Genomic DNA, 26,402 nt, shown 5'->3' on the forward strand with positions numbered 1-26,402 from the left:
TCAAAACACATTTGTTCAGAGCGGCCTATCACGCTCACTAATCAAAGTCATTCTATGTGTAAGTGTGCATGTGTAGCCCATTCACTATCTCCATCCATCCCTCACTCCCTCAAGATGGCTGGACCATCATTGTAAATACACAATTGTAAAATACACCCCTGTACTCTGTATCTCCCCCATCTCATTGTAAATTGTAAGCTCTCACGAGCAGGGTCGTCTTATTTTGCTTTAATTATTGTATTGTTAACGTTGTTACTTATGAATTGTGTTTTGAAACTGTTAAACTGTAAAGCGCTGCGGAATATGTTGGCGCTATATAAATAAAGATTATTATACCATACTGGGCTGTATTAATACTTTCTGGGGGGCTATATACCATGTTGGGCTGTATTATACCATGCTGGGCTGTATTATACCATTCTGGGGGGCTATATACCATGCTGGGCTGTATTATACCATTCTGGGGGGCTATATACCTTGCTGGGCTGAATTACACCATTCTGGGGGGCTATATACCATGCTGGGCTGTATTATACCATACTGGGGGGGCTATATACCATGCTGGGCTGTATTATACCATATGGGGTGTACTAATACTTTCTGGGGGGCTATATACCATGGTGGGCTGTATTATACCATTCTTGGGGGGCTATATACCATGCTGGGCTGTATTATACCATGCTGGACTGTATTATACAGTCCACCATGGTATACAGCCCAGCATAGTATACAGCCTGTATACCATGGTGGGCTGTATTATACCATGGTGGGCGATATACCATGTTGGGCTGGGCTGTATACCATGTGGTGCTCGGCTATATACCATGTGGTGCTGGGCTATATACTATGTGGCTGTGTTATATACCATGGGGGGTACATTTTACATTATATTCTATAAGGGGAGGCTGTGTTATATAATATGGGGGGGCTACATTATATTCTATGGGGAGGTGGGCTGTATTATATTCTATTTGGGACTACATTATATTCTATGGGGGGCTGTATTATATTATATTCAATGGGGGCTGCATTATACTATATGAGAAGGGCTACATTGTATTCTATGGAGGGGCTACATTATACTATATAAGGGGCTGCATTATATCCTATGAGGGGGTTGCCATACATTCTATGGAGGTGCTGCATTATGCTATATGGGGGTGGGGCTGCATTATATTCTATGGGGGGTTACAATATATTCTGTGGAGTGGCTGCATTATACTCTGGGGTAGCTGAATTATTCTCTAAGGGGTGGCTGCATTATACTATAAGAGGGGGGCTGCATTATATTCTGTGAGGGTTACATTATATTGTATGGCGGGGCTGCATTATACTCTGTGGGGTGGCTGCATTATGCTCTATTGGGTGGCTGCATTATACTATATGTGGCTGCATTATACTGTATTGAGGACTATGGGGAATACATTATATGAAGAACTATGGGGTGCATTATGCTATGGGAAGTGAATTGTACTACATGGGTGACTATGGCGGTGCATTATACTATACGGAGAACTATGAGGAGTGTATTATACTATATGGAGGACTGAGCAATGTATTTTAATATATGGAGGGCTATGAGGAGTGTATTATACCATATGGAGGACTGAGGAGTGTATTATACTATATGGAGGACTATGGGGCAGATTATATTATATGGAGGACTATGTGGTATAAACTGTAGATGTGCTGCTGATATGATACTGGATGGTGATCTGTTAGGGTGTGTGCACATGTTGCGGATTAGTCTGCGGCTTTTTCTGCAGAGAATCCATATCTCTTGGCAGAAACCGCAGGGTAAAACACATGCATTTTTCCTGCAGATTCCTAGCATGTGTGCAGAGGATTTGATGCAGGTTCTAGTGAGGTTTGGCAGTGCGGATGAGAGATTGATTTGTATGTCCCGGAACGTACACTGCAGCTGCGGTTCCGCAAAAAAGAAGTAACATGCTGCGGAAAATAAACCGCAGCAAATCTGCGTGGAATTTTCCACAGCATGTGCACGCCGGATTTGGTTTTCCACAGGTTTACATGGTACTGTAAACCGCATGGAAACTGATGCGGATCCACAGGACCAAATCCATTGCGGATCCGCAGCAAAAACCGCAACGTGTGCACACACCATTAGTGAACTCAGCGCATGTAACTACAACCGAAATGCTTCTGTGTGATGTCCAATATGTTAGCATTTGGGGCCCCATTTTAAACTTTGCCTAGGGCCCCACTTTGTCTAAAACCGGCCCTGCAAAGCAGGCACTATCGAATCAAATGGCTAAAAAAAAACACTTCAAGACTAAGGCTGTGTGCCCATGCTGAGTTTTTAATGTGTTTCCGCCGTATTTTGCCGCAGCGGAAACTCATATAAAATGCTTAAAAAACGCACCTCCATGCAATCCTATGAGATTCCGCAGTTGCTGTGGACATGCTGCGGATTTTACCGCTGAGGAATGCAATAGCGGTAAAATCCGCAGTATGTCCATTATTTCTGTTGAAACGCTCACTTTACACATGAGGCTATACCCACCATGCGTAAAGTGAGCGCTTCATGTGCGGATGGTACCCAGAGACTCTCCTCCAGGCCCTGTGTACCATATACCTGTTAAAAATAGAATTAAAATAAAAAATAGGGATTTACTCACCTTCTGGCGGCCCTCGGTCTCCTCAGCGGTGCACGCGGCGCTGCCGGAAACTTCCGTTCCCAGGGATGCATTGCGAGAATCACCCCCAGATGACGTCACAGTCACGTGACCGCTACGTCATCTGGGGTGATTCACACAATGCATCCCTGGGAACGGAAGTTGCCGGCAGCGCCACATGCACCGCTGAGGAGACCGGGGGCCACCAGAAGGTGAGTATATCTCTATTTTTTACTTTTTTATTATTTTTAACATTCTATCTTATACTACTGAAGCTGCATAGGCAGCATCAATAGTAAAAAGTTGGTCACACTTGTCAAGTACTATGCTTGACAAGTGTGACCAACCTGTCAATCACTTTTCCACGCGATGCTTCAAATCACTTGGAAAAGCGCAAGCAATCTGCAAGCTAAAACCGCTTACAAAACGCTTGTGTTTTGCGAGAAAACGCATGTGAATTCCGCATGCGTTTTACTCGCGGCAGGGAGCTGCGGACAATTCTGCAGCATTTCTGCAAGGTGGGCACATAGCCTAAAGCTCTTCCAAAACTTCTTCATAAAAAGAAACTCGCCTCCAAAAATCTAGACCTTGGTTTGTCACGTCCCCAGTTCTATATAAAAATGACCCCAATGTCTAGTATTCCCTGAGCAGAAAGACATGAATAACTTCAAGGCTAACCTTAGTTACTTTCATTTGCTTTTCAAATCACTTTTTAAGCTCTGAATCATTTTCCAGTAAAATAAAACCTTGTCTGAGAATGAAGCCCAGAATGAAACCCCTTAATAAACAAGGTAACTTGGGACATTAGTATTCATAAGATCTTGACATTAGCAAATCTAAAGAATACGGACAGCGCTGCTAGATGGTATGCAAATGACATCTCAGCCTCATGTGCATAAGTCCGCAATTAAGTTGTTATTATGGTTATAGTGTGGGGTTACTGCTCATACATATTTTAATATGATGCATTAAATTCCTTTTATGTTTTTGGCTCATCTTCCATGGAGCGGTGCGATAATAGAACATCCTTCGTAATCTGGATATTGTAAAACGCTCCCATAAAATTTTGTAGCTATTTTTCAACAATACCCTATACTTAGACATGATATGCCCATTATCATCCGTAACGAAACTCCAAAAACTTTAAGCCAGGGATTCTTAAAGAGCAATTCTACCTGGAATTACTTTTTGTGCTGCGTGATTGGAAGTGCAAATTGTTCAGTGTGAATGTTAATCACGCTTTATATTTCTAAATGAAGAGCTGTCCCATCATCTAATAGTTCAGCAGGCTAAATTTGTAGCTTATACTTCAAATATTAAATGGTCAATTTACCACAAGGCATTAAGTTATTGCCGTTATTCAATTAAAAAAGAACTTTTGCCAATCAAATAAATAAGAGTCTCTTAAGTTTATTCTCATTTGCACAAGGAAAGACTAGAAGCAATGGGATGAAACTGAATGGGAGGAGACACAGATTAGATAGTAGAAAAAACTTTTTGACAGTTAGAGTGATCAATGAATGGAACAAGCTGCCACGAGAAGTGGTGAGTTCTCCTTCAATGGAAGTCTTCAAACAGAGGCTGGACAGACATCTGACTGGGATGATTTAGCGAATCCTGCTTTGAGCAGGGGGTTGGACCAGATGGCCCAGGAGGTCCCTTCCAACTCTGCAATTCTATGATTCTATGATTCTATGAGTCCATGCTGCTCCAGCAAGTGCTGTGTCCCTTTAAATATTTTTCAACCCCTGCACTGTAAATAGCGTAGTGGGAGTGTTGGGTACAATAAAGAGATCCTGACACTTGACATACTGTAAGTATGTCATTATTTTACCTTGTGTAAATGCCCCAATTTTCCTGAATCTGGCATTATTTTTCTTCTGTTCCAGGCCTTCTCCTTTTCTGAGATATAACCCTCTTTTCCTTGCATGTAAATATAGTATTGATAGCCAAAGGGGTGTGATCCTCATGAAAACACTTACAGAGATTTGAGGACCACACCCAATTGGCTTAAATAAGTATATTTACAGACAGGGAAGAATATGGAGAGGAGTGGAAACAAAACAAAATCAATGCCACATTCAGGGTACAACCGTATTTACACCAGCCAATGCATCCATTGACATTTTAGTTGATTTTGGCCAAATTTCATAAAATGTGTGTAGAATTTTAAGAAATTCGCAGATTCTGGCCTATTTAAACAATTTGTTATTCAATTTGAATGAATTGCCCCATTAAAAATGCCTGCTGACACTTTTCACATTGTAGTAGATTTCATCAGCCACAAAGGTATGTGAGCTTCCACATAATGCCTTTCAGCCAACACATCACAAAGCATAGACCAAACAATTAGGACAGTCTATCAGAGCCTGCATAAAATTTTATGATGATTTAGGAAAGTAAGAGAACATCAGAGCTCACAGCTCAGCAACAGAGAAGAGAGGAAGAGAAAGCCCTAAAATATAAGACGAAAACCACAGACAATAATGTGATATAGAACGGCGGCAGTGAAGATATGTGTAGAAGTCTGTGAATAATGCTTAGTGGGTGAGAGAAATAAGAGAGGTGCCAGTAGTATTTTTCATGCAATCATTATCTTGAAGGGAGGAATAATTCTTTTTTTAAATACAAAAGAAGATTTCCCCAAATATGGATACTTAACTGCAACTGCTTACCTCACAAGCATGTTGCAAACTTTTTTTTTGCACATCTGTTTTATTTATCAAATTTTACATTCATACACGCCACACCAATACGATGTCCTGTTCCAGGTGATAGCTTTTTTAGATGTGTTCCTACCCAACATCCCTTAACACATAATTGTTGAAAAGTAGGTTGATTGAAAAAAGTATAGACATTCAACTGTGTCTGTTTTTGCACATTTGTTTTCCTAGTCCAATTTGACAATTGTACATACCAAACCTATGCTACAGCACATTTTGTTTTCTGCATGTGTACCTAACCTACCTAGCATTTCTTGTTACATTCTTTTTGTCAAAGGTTGAATATTTGAATTTGAAAAGATTGTCAAAAGTTAAATATAGTATTGTACAAAATGTATGTTAAAAGCCAAAGTTGCTATGACAATGGAAAATATCGCGTAAAAGAAAAAAAATATGTATCCCAGCTTAGAATGTGGGAGCTGCTAGCTGAAGCAAAAGAACCACCACTGCCCTGGCAGTAGTGCTACTAAACGCAGGTCACAATTAGTCTACTCTGTCTCTAGCAAGCGAAACTAGTTATGGAATATATGGCGCGCCACTCTTCTCAGTCACAGCAGGATAATCTTACCTCTGACAGTGACACTGTCAGTATGAGTCAGTGATCTGCACCCAACAGTCTGTCTAATGAAAAATGGCTAAGAGGGATGATTTCTGCATCATTTTTTAAATAAAAAAATGGGAAAAGTCTGTCAGAGCACTGTGTTATTAAATGGGCTGTTGTTACATCTGTGAGGTCACTTTGACATTACTGTGTTTGAGTTGAAGAGCTCTAAAGGGACCTCTCTGACCTTTCCCGGTGCCTGTGCAACAGGGCAGAGCAGTGCGCCTGCGCCGGAGCCACGATGGGAAGCAAAGAAGAGAACGTCATCGCTAGAAGATGGGAGGAGCCAGACCGGACCACGACACCCATCGGACCCGGACCAGACCCGGACCTCCCCTGGCTGAGCATAATATAACTCGCTTTTGGGTCGCCCTCCCAGGGCTGTGGGGTACTCGGTACCGGGCCGGTATCAGTGGGATGTGTCACAGCAGCAGTGACCCGGACCGTGGCCCTGGGCGCCCAAGTAATGGGGAAATTGTGAATGGTGGAATGTAGTTAGATGGATAGTTCGTGACGCCACCCGTGGTGTTCGGCAAGGGAGGTGTTAAGCCGACGCTGCATGCAGATCCGCTGGGACTGATGGTATGGTGCAGCAGTGATATAAAAGCTCCCCACAGGTGAAGCTGTAGTCCCAGGGCAGTGTAGATATGGTTGGAATGGGGATGTAGCAGTGCCGGAAAGGTAGGAAGCAGACAAGACACAGCGGGGTGCAATTTCTGTATCTTTACTTGAGAAACGCAGTCCAGGGTACTGATTACAGATCGTAACGGAGCAGGCTAGCCTGGAAGCAACTCAGGGATTCTCTCTCAGCAGATGGGCTGTGCAGTCTCCTTCTCTAGCGCTTATTTGAGTGACGTACTCTTAGTACTGAGTTACACTGAAGTTCCTCTCAATTCTCTTCTACTCTCACTCCTCGTATGGCAGACAGCTGTAGCCGCTATTCCTCTCTTGGCTCACTCCGTGCTGTTGTGCCTCCGAGTCTTAGAAGGGGGTAGGGCATTTACAGCCTCCTACTCCTCTGGTGTCTGTTGCAGGATCATTAGCATCCATACAACCGTGGAGACCAGGCTCCAGTTCATGCGCTCCTACGAGAGATGAGCTCTTCCTCTCAGCTCTATCTCGGCGCTCCTTCCACACGTCTGCACACTTCACTCTCCGCAGACTAACTAACCACTCCTTCCTCTTAGCCCTCAGAGACCACTCCTCCCCTTAATTCCGGTTCAGAGCTCCCCTGCTGGCCTGGAGTGGAACTGTGTTGCATGCATAGATTGACTGCGAGAGAGACCCGTCATTGCCTCCAAGCCGGGCATTACCCTCCCTGGAGGAAGGCAAAGCCACTGTGGCGGCCATGCTCCTGGGGGCGCCACACTTTTCTTCTCTTTCAGGTTACATTGGGGACTTATCTACAGCATTACAGAATGCTGTAGATAAGCCCCTGATGGCGGTGGCCCCAGCTTATAGTCGAATAAATAGGTGACAGATTCCCTTTAATCAGAAGGTAAAGAAGATAATCCGTGCAAAGTTTGATCATCTGTGAAAGAGAAATTGCATGGTTTAGAAATTAACATCCACGAAAGGAATATGTGAAAAGAATCAACCCAAATACAACAGTTCATTTTGAGCAATCCATAAAGAGAAATGTCCGTCTGGATGAGCCCTGATTGAGTCGTCCCATTCATATTTCCGTTGTGAAACAGCAGCTTCCTCAGGGGCACGTCCCTAACACACGCTAACTAACCTGGCAATTGCTCTTTAAATTTAAGAAAGAGACCTTATGCCACAAAATAGAGAAAGCTGTGGTTAGTAAAAATTAGGAAGGTATCTACTCATTGCTTTTGACTCCTCTTAAGGGTATGTGCACACAACCTCTTTTTCACGTGAGTCCGCTCTAAAACCTGTCTGAAAAAGCACACAGAAAATGCTCAAAAGAATGAACTCATGCATATACAGTATATGTTAAAATAAATTGCTGTGCATATGTTCAGGCTTTTCATTGTCATTTAAAGTGAACCTGTCAGCAGGATTTTGGTAAGTAAACTACAGACACTGTCATGTTTCTGCTGTCATACTGATCAAAATTATACCTGGGGGGAGACACGCCATAATGCATCAATTTCCGTTTCCTAGAATGAGAATATCTAAATATCCATTGATAGGAATATTATCCACTCAGGGACCTATGGGGGTGATTTCTTCTCTTTACACCTTTCTATTGAATTCTAAAATCGCATCCACTCAGCTCGTTGTAGAAAGTAAATGGCGCCACTTGATACCTTCTATCACTGATGAACAATGGAATGACGCCCTGGAGGCAAACACAATGGTGTCCCCAGCTGCAAACAACAAGTTGATCCAATTGTATGTCCTTCAGCAGTCGTATTTAACCCCAAGCAGACTTCATAAATTCGGTAGAAGGGCAACAGATGAATGCCATAGATGTGGGGAATCGGGGGCGGACTTTTGGCACCTTATCTGGAGCTGTGGTAGTATACGGGGGTATTGGCGTGATGTCATGTATACATTGGAACGAATATTGGGAATACCGATTGAATGCACTCCTGAATTATGTATCCTGGGTGTTGTGGATGAAGAGATGTGGGTTCATTATGATACAATATTTATGGCTTGGAAGGCAGTGGTGTTGAGGTGGATGGGAGGGAGGTCCCCTTCGATTAATCAATGGTTGAAATTATTGAATGACATAATCCCTTACGAGAACATATTGTATAAAAATAGAAAATGTCCCCAGAAGTTCCATAAGATTTGGGAAAGGTGGTGTGATTCCCCTTTGACACACTTGGCTCCTAATGCTATGGTCTCTTTGATTTCAAGATATGATCCCTGATGTATATTGCTTCTAGACCATGCAAGCTTTGATCTGTGTAAATTTTAGAATATGTGTCTTTTATAATCTGACCTGATACAAGCTCACAGATCCTAAAATAGACCCTGTAAGCTAGAAGATGCAGTGAATAGTTCAATGTATTGTGTAGAATATTGTGTTGTATTTGTTTTGTTTGTTTCTTTTTATTGAAAATATGATATCATAGTTATGTCATTATGAATAATTCTGACTTTATACTGTATTGTTCTATACTTGATATACTATGTTATGGAATCCTTCAATAAAAAGAGTTTAAAAAAAAAAAAATTATACCTGGGGTGAAGAAATCCGTCTTGTGGTTCTTGTGTAATCAGTGTTAAAAGTTTTCAGCTAATTATATGCTATGCTCCAGGGCAGGACTGTAGGCAGAGATATATACCTGCTCTAAGCTACAGAAACCAAGGAAAGATCTGTTCAAAGGCCTCCCCAAAGCACAAACATGTTCCTCATCATAGACCAGACTGTGCAGTTTTTGCTGAAACTTAATTAATTTTGTTTAATAATATTTTTTTCTTCAATGTCACAGTTGTGCCATGGATGCCAGCTTTTCCTAATTGCTGGCAAATAGATTCATGGGGTGATGGGAAGCCAAAGTTATTCATAATTCTGGTAACATTTTTGTGCATGACATTCATTGGTATGGACATTTCATCGATGATATTTGGGAGGTCAATTTGGCGTCCATACCACCGTTTGTCAGATACATTACCGTCAAACAATACAATCTTCCCTTTACTTATAATATTCAACATTTTACCATTGCATTTTTGGATATTCTATTGAGAAGTCCATACATCATGCATCCATATATCCATTTACACAAAACCTGTTACAGGTAATTCTATACTTCATGCGTTTAGTTGCCATCCCAAACATACAATACACAATCTGCTCACTGAGGAATATGTTAAGGTACCGTCACACATAGCGACTCACCAGCGATCCCGATAACGATATCAACGTGTCAGGATCGCTGGTGAGTCGCTATGTGATGGCTGGTGAGCTGTCAAGCAGACAGCTTCACCAGCGATCAGCACCAGCGACGCCGAGCGCGCGGCATCGCTGTGTACTTTAGTTACCAGCGTGCTGATGCAGGGAGCTGGTAACCAGGGTACACATCGGGTATCTAATAGACGTGCGTCACTTCGATACCCGATGTGTATGTTAGTTACCAGCTGATCGCTGGTCTCCCGCCTGTCACACGCAGCGATGCGTGCTGGCCAGCGGGAGACCAGCGACCAAAGAAATGTCCAGGGCTTTCCTACAGCGATCAGTGATATCGGCAGGGGGGCCGGTCTCTGATCGCTGTCACACACAGCGATCTCGCTAGTGAGAATGTGGCCTAAAGGCCCCTTTACATTTAACGATGCACCAGCGATCCCAACCAGCGAAATGACCCGGTCAGGATCGCTGGTGCATCGCTAAATGATCGCTAGTGAGCTTCCACACAGGAAGATCTCACAGCGATGCAGCAGCGATACAGCGGACGATACTTACCTTTCAGACGCGGCAATCCTGACGTCCTCCGTCTGCGTCCACGCGTCGCTCGTCGGCGCCAGCAGGGAGCCCAGCAGGAAGCGCCCGACGAGAAATGGAGCTGCGCGATCAGCGATGGACAGCGGGGGAGCCGGTCGGAGGTAAGTATCACACATAGCGATATCGCTAGCAATATCGCTGCTGCGTCACCAAATCGGTGATGCTTTAGCGATATTGTTAGCGATTTCGCTATGTGTAAAACCCCCTTAAGGGGTTTTACAAATAACATCATCACTCCATTTCCTACAGTGCAGATAGAGAATAATATTTATATCCAGTGACCGCCGACGTCTCATCTGATTAGATTTGTTTTGTGTTATTTCTTCTCCATCTGGTTAGACCTTCATGTCGACATCTCCCAGCCACGACTCATCTTGTCACAATGATCACCACAACCCTAAAAATATCAAGGTCAAATATATTGTATACATACATTTGTCTCCCCCGCAATGCGCCCCTGAGTACGGATATGTACCCCACCATTTATATGCTATTAGCCACACACCAATAAAAATATAAAGTGATAAGCAGCACTGCGCCTCCCCATTAACTATCATTTCCGACACCCAATAAATATAAATTAATCAGTTTCTGTGACTGTCCCCAATTAACTTTAAGGCTATGTGCACAAGCTGCATTTTAAGCCCCTGTCATAACGAATTATGGGATGGAGGAGAACACTATCAGGGACTTAGCATCCTCCACCACTCAATTCATTTTACATGCATATTTTCTATGTCCTCCTCCCCCTGTTCATAAGTCCACTATAAGTCTCCCTTACTCTTTACTCCCATCCCAATCTCCACCCCCTTCATTGTCCCCTCCCCACTCCCAACATTGTCCTCTCTCCACTCCCATCATCGTCCTCTCCCCAGTATATTGGAAAAAACTCACCTCTCCATCCGTTACCCCGCAGCATCGATTCTTCCTTCTTTGCTGGCAACTTTCTAAATGACACAGGAATGCGCTGCATACTGATGTCATCAAGCTGCGCGCACTGAGGAAGCGCCAGGTAAGAAGCTGAGTGTGGGATCCTGCAGCTCCGCTACCATTCTCTCTTCTAGGCAGTGGAGCTTCAGAATCGCTCCCTGTCCAGCATGTCGTACATGAAGAGGGAAATCTGGCCACGAGCCCCCCTCCACCTCGAGCTCCAAGAAACAGGCCGGATTGCCCTCATTATTAGCCATCCTGTAAGTGCCCCCTATACCTCTGAGCTCCGGTGCAGCTACACTGGCCATATGTCCACCCCTGAACTCTAGTATGAAGATGGGTTCAAACTTGTGGCTATTCAGTTTGGTAAAACGAAGACTCAGGGGAGATCTTATTACAATGTACAAATATATGAGGGGACAGTACAGAGTCTTTAAAATCATCTTTTACAGGCCTGCAAGATGACAAGTGGGCATCCTCTACATATAGAGGAAAGAAGGGTTAATCATAATCACAGATGGTGATTCTTTACTGTAAAATCAGTGAGATGAACAAACTTTCTGACACATGTTGTTGTAATGGTTGATTCACTAACAAGGTAGAAGGAGGTCCTGCAAGCCTTTCTTGAAAAATAAAGTATTACAAGTTATGGGTACTAGATTCTGTGATGGGGCGTTGATCCAGGGAACAAGTTTGATTCCCGTTTGTGAAGTCAGGAAGGAGTTTTTTCCCTAGTATGTAGCAATTAAGGATCTGGGAAGTTTAGCTTGCAAAAAGAAGGCTAAGAGGAGACTTAATAGTTGCCTACAAATATCTGAAAGGATGTCACAGTGTAGAGCAGCGTTTCCCAAACTCCAGTCCTCACGGCTCCCAACATGTCATGTTTTCAGGATCTCCATAGTGTTGCACAGGTGAGAGAATTTCTGATGCCTTGATGATACTTCCATCATCTGCAATGCTTAGGAAATCTAAGGGAATCCTGAGAACATGACCTGTTGGGGGCTGTGAGGTCTGGAGTTTGGGAAGCACTGGTGTAGAGGGAACATCCTTATTCTCACTTGCACATGGAAACACGAGAAGCAATGGAATGAAACTGAAAGGGAGAAGATACAGATTAGATATTAGAAAAAACTTTTTGACAGTGAGGATGATCAATGAGTGGAACAGGCTGCCACGAGAGGTGGTGAGTAGTGTTGATGAACGATACCACCCGATACTTAAAAATATCGGATCGGAATGGATCGGCCGATCTAAAAAAAGTATCGGGTATCGCCGATTCCGATCCTGGAAGTCCCATTCAAGTCAATGGGACAGAAATATCGGAATTGAAAAAACCCCTTTCTTGCCTTGTACAGCCTGTTAGGGAGGGGGGAAGAGTGTGGGCGGTGCGTGGGCAGACACTGTGCGTGTCTGTGTGTGCGGGCGGGGTCTGTACGGGCCTCTCGGGGGCCTGTGCCGGCCTGTCGGGGGCCTGTGCGGCTGTCGGTGGTCTGTATGGGCCTCTCGGGGCCTGTTCCGGCCTGCCGGGGGCATGTGACGGCTGCCGGTGGTCTGTATGGGCCTCTCGGGGGCCTGTGCCGGCCTGCCGGGGGCCTGTGTCGGTTGTCGGTGGTCTGCATGGGCCTGCCGGGGGCCTGTGCCGGCTGCCGGTGGTCTGTATGGGCCTCTCGGGGGCCCATGCCGGCCTGCCGGGGGCCTGTGCTGGCTGCCGGTGGTCTGTACGGGCCTGCCGGGGGTCTTGTGTGTGTGCAGGCATCGTCCGATGGGACTACAAGTCCAATCGGGCGATGCCTGCTACACTGACAGTGATTGACACATTAGCCAATGATGGGACAGTAGTAGTCCCATCATCCGGCTAATGTGTTGAATGTAAAAAAACCCAAAAAAAACATACTACATATATACAACATTCATACAACATACATACATGCATGCTACATATATACAACATACATATATACTACATACTACATACATGCTACATATATACTACATTATACAACATACATATATACTACATACTACATATATACTACATACAACATACATACTACATACATGCTACATATATACTACATTCATACAACATACATACATACATATATACTACATTCATACAACATACATACTACATACATGCTTCATATATACTACATTCATATAACATACATACTACATACATGCTACATATATACTACATTCATACAACATACATATATACTACATACAACATACATGCTACATTCATACAACATACATACTACATATATACTACATACATACTACATACATACTACATATATACTACATTCATACAGCATACATACATAGTACATACATACTACATATATACTACATTCATACAACATACATATATACTACATACATGCTACATATATGCTACATTCATACAACATACATATATACTACATACATACATACATACAACATGCTACAGACATACAACATACATACTGCATACAATACATTCATACAATACATACATATAGACATACAGTACATATAACACAGAGTACATACTCACCAATACTTGTCACTTTGATCCCCGAAGCCAGTGTCATCTAAGGAAAAATATGAAAATAACAAACCACCAAATACTCCCTGATCGGCAGAAATCCACGAGTGAGTGTCCCACGCCGATCTCCCGTGGAGAGCAGCAGCATCAGCTGATGCGACCGCTCTCTACGGGGCTCAGGAATCCAGTGTCGGGAGGTAGGTATCCTTCCGCACTGTATTCCTCCACCACTGTAAAAAAATAGTCCCTGGTCTCACTTTATGGCAAATGCTGCGTGGGAACTTTTTCACACAGCAATGCCAAAAGTGAGACTAGGGACTATTTTTTTACAGTGGCGGAGGAATACAGTGCGGAAGGATACCTACCTCCCGACACGGGATTCCTTGAGTCCCTAGAGAGCGGTCGCATCAGCTGACGCTGCTGCTCTCCACGGGAGATCGGCGTGGGACACGCGTGGATTTCTGCAGATCAGGGAGTATATGGCTTGTTTGTTATTTTCATATTTTGCCTTAGATGACACTGGCTTCGGGGAACAATGTGACAAGTATTGGTGACTATGTACTCTATGTTATATGTAATGTATGTCTATGTATGTATTGTATGAATGTATTGTATGTAGTATGTATGTATTGTATGAATGTATGTATGCAGTATGTAGTATGTATGTATGTTGCATGTCTGTAGCATGTTCTATGTATGTAGTATGTATGTAGCATGTATGCAGTATGTATGTATGTAGTATGTATGTAGCATGTATGTAGTATATATGTATGTTGTATGAATGTAGTATATATGTAGCATGTATGTAGTATGTATGTATGTTGTATGAATGTAGTATATATGTAGCATGTATGTAGTATCTATGTATGTTGTATGAATGTAGTATATACAGTATGTAGCATGTATGTATGAATGTAGTATATATGTAGCATGTATGTATGTATGTTGTATGAATGTAGTATATATGTAGCATGTATGTAGTATGTATGTTGTATGAATGTGGTATATATGTAGCATGTATGTAGTATATATGTATGTTGTATGAATGTAGCATATATGTAGCATGTATGTAGTATGTATGTATGCTGTATGAATGTAGTATATATGTAGTATGTATGTAGTATATATGTAGTATGTATGTCGTATGTCTGTATGTATGTTGTATGAATGTAGTATATATGTAGTATGTATGTATGAAGGTAATATTTATGTAACATGTATGTAGTATGTATGTATGTTGTATGAATGTAGTATATATGTAGCATGTATGTAGTATGTATGTATGAATGTAGCATGTATGTAGTATATATGTATGTATGTTGTATGAATGTAGTACATATGTAGTATGTAGTATGTATGAATGTTGTATATATGTAGTATGTATGTAGTATGTATGTATGTTGTATATATGTAGCATGTATGTAGTATGTATGTATGAATGTAGTATATATGTAGCATGTATGTAGTATATATGTATGTATGTTGTATGAATGTAGTATATATGTAGCATGTATGTAGTATGTATGTATGAATGTAGTATATATGTAGCATGTATGTAGTATATATGTATGTATGTTGTATGAATGTTGTGTATATGTAGTATGCATGTAGTATGTATGAATGTTGTATATATGTAGTATGTATGTATGTAGTATGTATGTTGTATGAATGTAGCATATATGTTGCATGTATGTAGTATGTATGTATGTTGCATGAATGTAGTATATATGTAGTATGTATGCTGTATGTATGTAGTATATATGTAGTATGTATGTAGTATATATGTATGTATGTATGTTGTATGAATGTAGTATATATGTAGCATGTATGTAGTATATATGTATGTATGCTGTATGAATGTAGTATATATGTAGTATGTAAGTAGTATGTATGTATGTTGTATGAATGTAGTATATATGTAGCATGTATGTAGTATGTATGTATGAATGTAGTATGTATGTAGCATGTATGTAGTATGTATGTATGTTGTATGAATGTAGTATATATAGCATGTATGTAGTATATATGTATGTATGTAGTATATATGTAGCATATATGTAGTATGAATGTAGTATATATGTAGTATATATGTAGTATGTATGTAGTATGTTTTGTTTTTTTACATTCAACACATTAGCCGGATGATGGGACTACTACTGTCCCATCATTGGCTAATGTGTCAATCACTGTCAGTGTAGCAGGCATCGCCCGATGGGACTTGTAGTCCCATCGGACGATGCCTGCACACACACAAGACCCCCGGCAGGCCCGCACAGACCACCGACAGCCGGCACAGGCACCCGGCTGGCCCGTACAGACCACCGGCAGCCAGCACAGGCCCCCGGCAGGCCCGTACAGACCACCAGCAGCCGGCACAGGCCCCCAAAAGGCCCGTACATACCACTGGCAGTCGGCACAGACCCCCTGCAGTCGGCACAGACCGCGCATCATGATGCGCACAGACCGCGCATCATGATGACGTCATTTCAGTAGCCAATCACAGTCATGCCAATAGTTAACATGCCTAACAGGATGTGCCCACACTTCTGAGGATTCCCATTGGCTGAATCAAATCGAGCAGGCTGATAGCTTTATGGGAACTTCCGATTCCGGTATCCGATACTAAAAAAGTATCGGAAGTCAGTATCGGAATTCCGATACAGCTAATATCGGCCGATACCCGATACTTGCGGTATCGGAAAGCTCAACACTAGTGGTGAGTTCTCCTTCAATGGAAGTCTTCAAACAGAGGTTGGACAGACATCTGTCTGAGATGGTTTAGTGAATCCTGCATTGAGCAGGGAATTGGACACAATGACCCTGGAGGTCCGTTTCTGCTCTAACATTCTATGATTCTATCTGCCCTATGTTTTTTGTGTCTCTCTGGATCAACGTGTTAGATTATAGGTTGAACTCGATGGACTTATATCTACCTTCAAGCTTAAAAACTATGAAACTATAAGATGGCGTAATTACTCACGTACATTAGCTTCTTTCAGTTTTCTTTTTTCTTAAGGCCTGGGTAGGCAGCGTTTTTTATGCCATTCTCAGTAATAGAAGGAAAAGTTTCCTTTTCATTAGTTATAAATGATGTCTTCATAATACTTTTATAAAGCTATCTGTATCATTCAGGATAATTCTGGAACATTTTCAAGGTCAGCAGGATATTGAATTTCATTTTCAGCATTAAAATATAATCTATGAAATAGTCTTTAGGACAGACCTTGGAAATAAAAGCTTAAAAAAGTCGTAGTGACTTACATGATTACTCATAAAATGTGAAGCGGAGGATAGTTGATGGCATGTGCCATTATTTTGGTATGAGATATTGTATGTGAAGAGGACATGTCAGTGCCATTTATATGCAATTTGGTTTTCACCTGGTGTAAATGCCGCAGTTTTCCTAAATCTGAAGTTGTACCTCTCTCTTCCTAAGATATGCCCCCCTCTTGTTATAAATCTAGTCTTTTTAGCCAGTTCGGTGTGGGCCTCAGGAAGACACCCAGAGAAGAGTCGAGAACCATGCCAGCTTGACTTAAAAGACTAGGTCATATCTCAGGAACGGAGCGTTACAGGAACTTTATAAAACAAATTCAGGAAAACAGTGACAGATCATCAGGTGGTGATGTAGGTGTAGAGTGCGGCAAAGTGGTAGTCTGTTCGGTTTTGCTGTGGCACTTTATCGACAAGGTGTGTCCCAGTCCCAGTGTGCTGTAGCATGTGGGGTACATCACACCCACTTGCTGGCTGCAGACCTCCACTGCCTTCAGGCTTCTGTCGTCAGGAGCTGCCACACACAATTCATGGGACACCAAGTTCTTTGTAACAGTCAAACATTTACTATACAGTCCAAGTTCATCAGGTGGGTACAGCTGGGGTAGGGCACAGCAATTCACACTTCCTTCTTCTTTAGTACAACTCTTCTATACTGTAAACCGTTCGTCCTGGACTGTCCCCAAGCCCACTGACTCCATCAGCCTTAGGGATTCGTTGTCCACTTCGGCATTGCACCCAGGAACTCTATTTGGCCTCCCACTGCCTTGAATGGCTGACCCATGCTGCCCCCATACCTGAACTTGACCTTCACTATACACTTCCTTGGATGACACTGAACTCCTTCTAACCAGGAAGTGACCCCTTTTATCAGCACTAGTGCCCACCCACTGGGCTAGCTCTATTTGTAACCATTTCCTGTTTTAGATGCTAAACCTATTATCCTTATTCTATATCTTATGCTATACTCACATTATGCATTAACACTTTACATACTGTACATCACCATAACACATTACATTAAACACACGTGACTTTTACATATAAAACAGCACATCAGTATTCACATGGCGCACCTGTTGTCTTCAGAGGTAGGACCAGGGTAAGACAGTCCATGTCCCTACCTGAGGTGGAGTAAAATGTTTAAATTGGATGTTGACCTCTATTTTAATTTAAGAAACTTGCTAAAAATGTGGTGTAAATGGTACAAGCTTGTGCAAAAAATAAAAAAAAAATTACTCAATCACAAGTATAGGCAACACTGACCTTGCCGGAACAGAGGAATCAGAGGACTTGATGGATGATACGGGCAGGGGTGAGTAGAGAGGGCAGGGGACAGGAACATAAAAATGTGGATTTTTATCTTTGGCACACATTGGAGCCTTTTGTAAAGTAAAAAAGGAGTGGAAAACCCCTTTTTACATGATTTGCAAGATGTTCCAAATGAACCAAGCTTTTATCCAAGCAAATGCACCAGAATTCTGGCCTTGATAAAAGGGGGTGTTATTGGTAAAAGGACATGGTACAATATGTGGCACACTACGCTAAAAAATTATGGCACAAAGTATGGCAACTAATAAGTGATGTAAACTTAGACTAGAACAGTCGTAAACCTGTGATATGATTCATGCTGCCCATCCACAGGTAGCAGGAATCAGAGCCTGGCTGAATGCATGATTGCAGCCATTTATGTTTTTATTTGGAACACTCCAGTGTTTCTAAGGCTGGTTTCACACTAGCATTTTTTAGCGCTGTGATTCGTGCGCGTCCATGCGCATGCGTCCTGCGCCCCTATCTTTAACATGGGGGCGCATGGTCTAGCGTATGCACGCGTTCGTATGCGTTTTCGTGTGCATGAGTTTTTTTGTAGTGTGCACCTAGGCGCGCCAGACGCAACCTGTTGCATTTTTGGTCTGTCCGACCTGTCTCAAAAAAACGCATGCGCACGGAATGCGCAAAAGAAAAATCACATTACAGTCTATGGGAACGCAGGTGTGCGCATGGACATGTGCACGCCTGCATTTAAAATCGCATGCGTTTTAAGAGTTAACATGGCTAGAAACTGGTTAAAACGCATGCGCATAAAAAAGCAAACGCATACAAAATGCATGATGCGTTTTTTTGTATGCGATTCTATTGCGCACGAAGCGCAGCGCTAAAAAAACGCTAGTGTGAAAATAGCCTAAGAAAATTTTATTTGAATAGCGCTTCTCTATAACTGTGCTAATTTTTTGGAAAAATCTGATCAATAATGCAGGACGACATGGGAGATAGCATGGTGTGACCTCTGTTAGGGTAACTGCAAACAATATCTTTTATACTTAGGTACACCTGCTGAGTTTTTCTCTGACAATTTTTATTTTGTGCCGTTTTTGGGTCATTTCACTGGTGTTTATCTGGATGTTTTAGCTGTTGGCATTTTTTGGATGGTTTTCCTGTTTTTTATTGACGGTTCTTTTACTGTAGTTTTCTGGTGTTTTTCTTTTAATACAACGAAAAGTGAAGAAACCGCTAGTGTTCTTTTAAGCAAAATCAATGGCTAAACGTTCCAAAAGGCATCTGGGTGTCTTTTTAGCTTATTATTGAATTGCAATGTACAGAGCGTATTCTGAGCAGAAAACTTTAGAAGAATGGACAGGTCACTTCTGTTAACCACTTTGGGTTTTTTAGAAACCTGAATCAGTTAAAAGACGCACCTAAGTCTGAGCATATGTACAGCAAGTTGTTTTTTTACATACAAATACAAATGTTCATTCTTTTGAGATTTTTCTGATGAGTTTTTCAAGGGGTTTCCTTGCCTGAAAAAGATGTCATGTGCACATATCCTTCATACCTTTTCAGCTGTGAGCAAAGTGCGAGGTTCTCTTTCATGTTGTGGTCTAGGTTTAATTCTTTTAATAAAGTTATTGGACAGGTGGATACTTCCTAATAATTCACCTTTGTATCTGATAGCAAGAGATACAGGACTACAGTAGTGATGAGCGAGTATACTTGTTGCTCGGGTTTCTCTGAACATGCTCGGGCGTCTTCCGAGTATTTTGGCGTGCTAGGAGATTTAGTTTCTGCCACCGGCAGCAGCATGATTTGCGACTGCTAGACAGGCTGATTACATGTGTGGAATGCCTGTTTGTTAGGGAATTCCCACATGTATTCAGGCTGTCCAGCAGCCACAAATCACGCAGCTGAGGCGACGAAAACTAAATCTCCGAGCACGCCAAAATACTCGGATGTCATCCGAACATGCTCTGGAAAACCCGAGCAACGAGTATACTCGATCATCACTAGACTACAGTTAAGCCATTTTATATTAGGTTGCAGGTCTGTAACAGGGTTATATATCTACGACATTCTTTTTATTTGGACTGGTACGAGGGAGAAATGTGAGGGTTTTATTAAATTACTAAATAACAACTCTTTAAACATCCATCTTAATTACCATATATATCTCCCTCCACAGCTGAATTTCTGGATCTCAGGCTCTCGCACCAGGGTGGCACACTGTGCACTGATCTTTTTCCCAAGACAACAGCAACAAACAGCCTATTGGACTATCAAAGCTTTCATCCACACCATCTCAGAAAGAGCATACCAATTGGACAATTTTCTAGGCTGCAACGTAATTGCTCTCAGCTTCAGGATTTTGAGACTCAAGCCAAAGATTTAACAGCTCGCGTCCATGCCAGAGGATACCCTAGATCTGTGGTCTCACAAAATAGGCACTACACCATGTTAAACCCTATCCCTACCACGACTATTGGATGACAGATTGAGATTCATCACGACATTCCACAGCCAGTAGGATCATGTTAAGACTCTTCAATACACACTGGAATATCCTGAAAACAAGATACACAAATTTCTAACTTATTACCGGAACATTCGGCAATTGCCACCAGACGGGCTCCTAATCTCTGTGACTTTCTTATGAAGAGCCATTTTTTAAGAGCAACAATTAGAACCGATTTTTCTCCATGTGGTGACTGCATTGTCGGTGGCTTTGTGGAGCGTAACACTTCCTTTCTTAATCCTGCTGATCAATCTGTGCATGAACTTAGGGACTTTATCAATTGCAAAACGTATAATGTGATTTATGCCCTTGTGTGCCCCTGCCCTAAAGTCTTAGTGGGACAAACATCACAGGAAATGCGCAGGCGCATACAGCAGCATGTTTCAAACATGAATTTGGCCAGACAGGACTTGGCCAAAGGCAAAACTTTGTCCTCAGTTGCTTCACATTTCCTTCAGGTTCATGCAGGCAAAACCCGTGGTCTATATATTGTAGACCATCAAAAGATCCCGTGCAATATCCGCAGAAGTGACCGCCAACACGAATTACATAGGTTGGAATCCAGATGCATATAAAAACTTAGTTTAGGCTCACTGGTAGGCATTAATGAGGAACTACTTTTCACAGGGTTTCTCATGACTTGTGTACCTTCATATCCATATATGAACTTTGTGACCCCTTCATCCATTCCTGACGTTCAATTTTTTTGGTATTGAACTTAGCTTCTCCTCCCCCCATCTTGCATGACTGTGGGAGTGTTGTGGCCCACTTGGCCACCACAGTCCCCCTCTCAGCAATACATCACATCTTTCATGTAATTCTTCACTTTTTAATTTATGGTTTCTTCTTAACCCCCTTTTTTTTCATTTTTCAAATTATTATTCTGTTTATTTTCTTTTATATTTTTTCTTTTTCACTTTTTATCATTAGTAATATTTTTCTTATATACTTTCTTTATGCTTTTTATCCCATACAAGCCTTTCCTGGTCAGTTGATTCATCAACACACTTATTATTTTTCTCCTTAGTTTATTGGTAGCTACTCTGGCTTTCCCTTGGTGACAATACACCGTACATTCATTACATACCTACATGCCTTTATATATTTTGCGCATGCGCACTGTCTCTCGCAATATGCAACAGCTGCTGTGCTTAATTGTTAGTCTTGACACGCATTATTTCTGCTTTTGGCTTCCGTGGAACACATCTGCTTTCCTTGGGCATGCGTACTTATCCTGACTATACCAGCCATAGAGTAAATTGATATCTGCTGTGACACACTGGCACAGTGTGTGAAGGGAAATACATGTCACTGTGTATACTACAGTCAGTGATGTAGAACCAGATTGTTTTTGCCTCCAGCACGCTAAGTGCTGAGAGAGTTAATGTTAAAGTTCCAATGGGGTGGTTTTATGTGAGGACTCATAAAGTGGGAGGGATGGTTCTCAACGTATCTCCTCTTGCAGATCCGACATCAGCATGTGTACTAGCAGGACCTGCGGTGATGCCGCAATCATGTGATCATCACATGGTCCTGGATAAATACCTGGACATGTGAGACAGTCTGTGTGTGTGTTGGTAGAGGGAACATTCCCACGTGGCTCCAGGAGGAGCGAAGGACATTGTCAGGTGTCTGCCGGTGGAACCTGCAGAGAAAGGACTCTGATGAACTTTGTTTGTTTTGTTCTCCATTAAGCCAGGAAGGCTCTGCTTTTGTTTTTCTGAACCTTGCATTGGTCTATGCTGACTTTAATAAACCTGCAGGGGTTTCACTTTCAAAGTGTTCCTGTGTCTACTTGAAGTAAAAGCTAAGTGTGCCAACCCCTGCGCCTATGCGCGGCAATCGATACACGCTCATTATCGGCTGGTAAAACGCACCATATCAATTTATAGTTCCCGTTGAAAGCAAAGAACTCTAGTGCTCATGCGCATCTACCTCCACTGACCGGGCATGATGCACAGTGGACGCCGCTCACAGGTGTTGGCGATCATTGAGGCTATTAGTAAGTGCACTTACTAGTCCTTATATTCAAGACTGGTACTTTATTGACTTCTCCTGACGAAGCTATATGTGATAGCAATACGCGTTGGGTCTGGCAGGCACCATTGGCTCCACATTTTGTAATATATTTATCATTCACATATTTATTATATATTTAGATTTTGACTGAATTTTGGCATTTATTAGGCCGCATCTAGGCCTCTCATCTATCCTGACTCTGCAATACTTACCATATAACCCACTGTATTTGGATTTTTCCATTTACAGGTTTCGTTATATACGACATCCCTCTGTTATGGATTTGATACCCTAATTGTTTGCATGGGTCATAATAGCATCCATAACTGTTCAGCCAGTTTTTTGAGTTATAACTATATTTACACATTTTTTTGGATGGGATGCTATATAATTGCATCATAACCTCCTCAATGACCTATTTATTAGCATCCATTTGTTAAATCCAAGCTATGGCTCATTTACAGTCATTACCAACAACTATTTAAAGTACACTAGATGGTGGCCCGATTCTAACACATCAGGTATTCTAGAATCTCTCTCTCTCCCCGCCGCAGATCTCCCGACGGAGGCGTGCTTCGTTCGAATGCGCTGATTGGTCACGGCTGGCCGGGCGCGACCAATCAGCGCCGCGGGATTTCCGTTACAGACAGACAGAATTAGACGATTATATAGTAGATTTATTCTGTTTCGGGCACATACACGGCTTCTTTGCCCTTCCTTCCTAAAAGTCAATTTTTCATGTGTATATGTTTTAATTGTTTTTAACTTGTTTGCACTTTTGTCTGTAATAAAGTTGTTTTAATTATAATTTCTGGTGTGTGCTCTATTTTCCTACGCAGTCTTTTCTCTTCTCTCTCCCATTCATAGTTTGTCCATCTTCTTACAAGGCAGAACTTCCCTAGTAACCAGACTATCTTAGATGATTCACTTTAATGTGAACTCCCATGGTGTTACGCTATGGCACAATTCATATCTTTATGCAGAAACACAGTCAGTACTATAAAACAGGAAGAATTGCTTCTTTACAACTCACAACCTGCTATAATAAAGTCAGATGAAGCAGGAAAGAGGGCGGACCGCAAGATAAGACACTTACAGGTCTCTATTATGTGCCCAGTATAACCCAGTAATGCTTCCCAGCTACCGGAATGGTATTCTCTGCCTGAATCCAAAGGCTGCAGAGTGAAGATAAGTGATTTCATGGACATCCAAATATTGGACTATGATTGATTTATTTTCTATCCATTTTTATTACTATGTTAGTTATTATATTTCTAAGTGCTATTAATCATTACCATGGCTCAGGCTTTACAACAATGAACAGGCAATGAGGGGTTGTTGTGACCCAACCCACCCATTATAATTCAATGCAAATGCCTGCTGGAGCCATTATCGCAGGGTGAAATGAGCTGCAGGCGTCCCATGTTCTGTCAGCCTGCCATAGTCCCAAATATTTTACACAGACGCAGAACCTGACACAGAGATCACACTGTGTTAATGGTCCTTGTAGGAGCTGAAGATACACACAGTTTTTTGTGTTCTGCCTAAGCCAGGGGCGAAACTAGAATCCTAATGACCACATGGCAAATTCTGGACCTGAACCTTCCCTTCCTCCAGCTTGTTGCTTGGATGCCCCAATGCCGCAGTTAGGATCTATGTATGTTCTTACCCCTCCCCCCCAAATAAAGCCAAATCACAAAATATTTCCAGTAACAGTAATACACTTTGTGCCACAATATATTAATGTCCCCGTACGCCACCATATATTGATAATGCCCCCTTGCTGCAGCATATGTTCATGCCCCTTTGAGGAGCCATACATTAATAATTCCTCCCTGTGGCACCATGTATTATTAAAGCCCCCAAGGGCCACCGTATAATATTAACCCCTTTCCGAAGCAGCCAATTTCTATTTTTGCATTTTTGTTTTTTCCACCCCTTCTTCCCAGAGCCATAACTTTGTTTTTTAATTTTTCTGCCCCCCCTAACTGTAATGACCACTTCTTTTTGTGGGATGAGTTGTAACTTTGAATGACACCATTAATTTTACCACACAAGGTTTTTTTTATTATTTTAGTGGTGAAAAAGAATCAGAAGTTTAAAAAAAAAAAATTGGGGTTGTTTCACTATTTTCCGAGACTCATAACATTTTTATTTTTTGGTAGATTGAGATGTGTGATGTCTCAGTTTTTGCAGGACGAGATGATGTTTTTAGTTAGTCCATTTTGTGAAGGATTTTGTTAAAGAATTTTTTGTGGTATTGCAGGGATGAAATAAATGTAATTTTGGCATTCTTGATTTTTTTTCTGTTTACGGGTTAATTATTTTTATTTTGATAGATCGGACGTTTCTGAATGCGATGATACCACATATGTGTATTATTATTTTTTTTTTTACTATCTTTATTGCTTTATTGCTTTTTTTCTGCAGCTTCTTTACTGCCAAGAGAGCAGAAAAGAAAAAAAACGCAACCACAGCATGGTCAGTGTAAGCCCTCCTCATGGGTGGGCAAAGGCCAGGGTACATGGGAGGAACAAGGATCCATTGTTGCTCTTTGCTTGTAGTTATTTCCAGTGCAGTTACTTCTGTTACTTCTGTTACTTCTGTTACACTTCAATGAGAATTTCTTAAAAACGCTCGTTTCACAATTTTTTTGCTGTGAAAACATGCTGCTGATCACCCGATAAATGATCAAAATACTCATTCATTTAGCGAAATGATCTTTTATGCAGCATTAAAAATCTTTGTTCTGGGCGATCATTTGATCCTTACACAGAGCAATAGAAAGAACTACGGTACTTAGGATACTGCTGTGTTCTTACATCTGATGTAGTACCACCTCCTCCTGACGCTCTGACAGATGAGTGCATATTCTCTCATCTGAGATAATTGGGCCAACCATCCAAATCACACTCTGATCAAGTTCTGATCAGAGTTTGATCAGAGTGTGAGCATAGCGTAATATGAATCTCTCTGATGAGGAGAAAATGAGGAAAAAAATATCTCTGTGTTCTACACCCTGTCAGTCCATGCAGTGCAATGTTTTCCAAGTGTAATCCAATGTTTTCCATTTACTTGCATGGCCAAATACGATCTGAATATGGGATCGAACTCGAGCATGCAGCAATTTTTTTCCCTCGGATTTGACTCTGTCCGAGGAAAAAAATCAGACGTGCACTGCCCCATAGACTAACATTGGTCTGCGTGTGAACTGATATTTTATTCATTATTATTCTTTTTTTTAATTTATTTTTTTTCTGCAGGTTTTCAAACCCAGGAAATGCTTAACCCCTTCACTACCAAGGGTGGTTTGCACGTTAACTCCCGGGCCAATTTTTACAATTCTGAAGACTGTACCTTTATGAGGTCATAACTCTGGAACGCTTCCATGGATCCCGGTGATTCTGACATTGTTTTGTTGTGACATATTGTACTTCATGTTAGTGGTAAAATTGCATTCAAATAACTTGCGTTTAT

At 41.7% G+C, this 26,402-nt stretch overlaps 1 long non-coding RNA gene across 1 annotated transcript in view; it reads left to right on the forward strand.

Annotated features, from left to right (window-relative positions):
- The window catches only part of LOC141096611 (uncharacterized), a 36,086-nt gene extending 12,353 nt beyond the window's left edge, over nt 1-23,733 (forward strand). The window contains exon 2 of the long non-coding RNA XR_012233721.1: nt 20,577-23,733. This is a non-coding gene — a long non-coding RNA (uncharacterized lncRNA). The remainder of the gene's footprint in view (nt 1-20,576) is intronic.
- Nucleotides 23,734-26,402: the final 2,669 nt, after the last annotated feature.

This window comes from Dendrobates tinctorius, unplaced genomic scaffold (assembly GCF_039654945.1).
Source record: "Dendrobates tinctorius isolate UK_male_01 unplaced genomic scaffold, ASM3965494v1 ptg000075l, whole genome shotgun sequence".
Taxonomy (NCBI): Eukaryota; Metazoa; Chordata; class Amphibia; order Anura; family Dendrobatidae; genus Dendrobates; species Dendrobates tinctorius.